The sequence below is a fragment of the Schistocerca cancellata genome, unplaced genomic scaffold (genome assembly GCF_023864275.1).
Source record: "Schistocerca cancellata isolate TAMUIC-IGC-003103 unplaced genomic scaffold, iqSchCanc2.1 HiC_scaffold_351, whole genome shotgun sequence".
Taxonomy (NCBI): Eukaryota; Metazoa; Arthropoda; class Insecta; order Orthoptera; family Acrididae; genus Schistocerca; species Schistocerca cancellata.
The window spans coordinates 55,001-57,500 of NW_026046369.1; positions in this window are offsets into that span (position 1 = coordinate 55,001).

Here is a 2,500-nt window from a genome sequence, read left to right on the forward strand (position 1 = left end):
GCGTACCACACTGCAATGCAGCTGTTATGGGGAGATGACACGTAGCTGTGTACACAACATTCTGAGCGGGTTGCGGTTGGACAATACATTACTGTAACGTGTCATATGCCAATTACAGAGCAGGGTAAGGCACAACTTGGGTTAGGTTAAGGCACAACTTGGGTTAGGTTAAGGCACAACTTGGGTTAGGTTAAGGCACAACTTGGGTTAGGTTAAGGCACAACTTGGGTTAGGTTAAGGCACAACTTGGGTTAGGTTAAGGCACAACTTGGGTTAGGTTAAGGCACAACTTGGGTTAGGTTAAGGCACAACTTGGGTTAGGTTAAGGCACAACGTGGGTTAGGTTAAGGCACAACGTGGGTTAGGTTAAGGCACAACGTGGGTTAGGTTAAGGCACAACGTGGGTTAGGTTAAGGCACAACGTGGGTTAGGTTAAGGCACAACGTGGGTTAGGTTAAGGCACAACGTGGGTTAGGTTAAGGCACAACGTGGGTTAGGTTAAGGCACAACGTGGGTTAGGTTAAGGCACAACGTGGGTTAGGTTAAGGCACAACGTGGGTTAGGTTAAGGCACAACGTGGGTTAGGTTAAGGCACAACGTGGGTTAGGTTAAGGCACAACGTGGGTTAGGTTAAGGCACAACTTGGGGGTAGATTGCGGTGCAAATTGCGTTACATTGCGGTGCAAATTGCGTTACATTGCGGTGCAAATTGCGTTACATTGCGGTGCAAATTGCGTTACATTGCGGTGCAAATTGCGTTACATTGCGGTGCAAATTGCGTTACATTGCGGTGCAAATTGCGTTACATTGCGGTGCAAATTGCGTTACATTGCGGTGCAAATTGCGTTACATTGCGGTGCAAATTGCGTTACATTGCGGTGCAAATTGAGTTACATTGCGGTGCAAATTGAGTTACATTGCGGTGCAAATTGCGTTACATTGCGGTGCAAATTGCGTTACATTGCGGTGCAAATTGCGTTACATTGCGGTGCAAATTGAGTTACATTGCGGTGCAAATTGAGTTACATTGCGGTGCAAATTGAGTTACATTGCGGTGCAAATTGAGTTACATTGCGGTGCAAATTGAGTTACATTGTGGTGCAAATTGAGTTACATTGCGGTGCAAATTGAGTTACATTGCGGTGCAAATTGAGTTACATTGCGGTGCAAATTGAGGTAGGTTAAGGTGCAACACAGGTTAGGTTAAGGTGCAACATAGGTTAGGGTGCAAGATGGGTTAGGTTAAGGTGCAAGATGGGTTAGGTTAAGGTGCAAGATGGGTTAGGTTAAGGTGACATAGGTTAGGTTAAGGTGACATAGGTTAGGTTAAGGTGACATAGGTTAGGTTAAGGTGACATAGGTTAGGTTAAGGTGACATAGGTTAGGTTAAGGTGACATAGGTTAGGTTAAGGTGACATAGGTTAGGTTAAGGTGACATAGGTTAGGTTAAGGTGACATAGGTTAGGTTAAGGTACAAACTGGGTTGTGTTATGGTACACATTGCGTTGTAGTACAGTACACGTTAGGTTTGGGTACGGTACACAATGTGGTATGGGATGGCGTGTTGTGGGGGGGGGGGGGTGAGGTTCGTTGATATCGACCGTAGGACGTGGATGCCCGAGGCAGCGTCAGTGTGTCAAAGGAGTTATGTCACGTCGGGATGCGCTTTTCGCTAGTGAGAGGGGGCGAGCCGTGTCTGTGGTTGCGGCAGACCTGTGTGTTTCATTCCTGCCAGTGTGTTTGTGCTGTAAGACGAGGCAGTGTGGTGATGTTGGGTGCACCCCTGTGTAGGACATGTGTGGGTGTTGGTGGCTTCTCTGAGCAATTGTGGTTGTCGGACGAGTGGGGTATTCTGTTTTATGATTGGACCTCCCGGTCTGGTTATCATAGCGTAGTTGGTGTACTGTGGCGGATAGGATGCACCGGACGTTGGTCCATGCTGGTGCTTAGTTGTTGTATCTGTGTCTGTTACAGGCAGAGAGTAGTGTGTGATAGAGTGTGTGGCTGACGTGTGGTTCATTTTGTGTGTACGGACGTTCAGCATGTATAGGGGCATTTGCGTATATAATCTATCTATGTGGGCCTGCATAGTTTACTGAGCAGTGCTGTGAGGTGACTGAACTACGAGTGACGTACTGATTTACAGCGGAATGGTTGCCTTGTACCAAAGATGGAGTATCGGAGGACCGTCTATATTCTGAGAGGAGCCCTGTTTGCCACTGGGCGTGGGGTCTCGCGTCCTGCGGTTCAGTGCCCCCAGGGAAGCGCGCGGAGGTGGTGCTGCTGCTGCTGTAGCAAGCGAGCTACTTACAGCATGTATAGGGACAGCGGGAATATGGCATATTCGATATAACTCTTCATGAAACGCAAGATATAGGGGCGGATTGCACGTTACGAGTGCGGGAAGAGTCCGCCGTTCATCCGCTGGAGTTGCGATTTGGGCGGTTGGGGTGGGGCACGTGCGGGTGCGGGTGGAGCGATTGTCGGTCGACGACTTCGT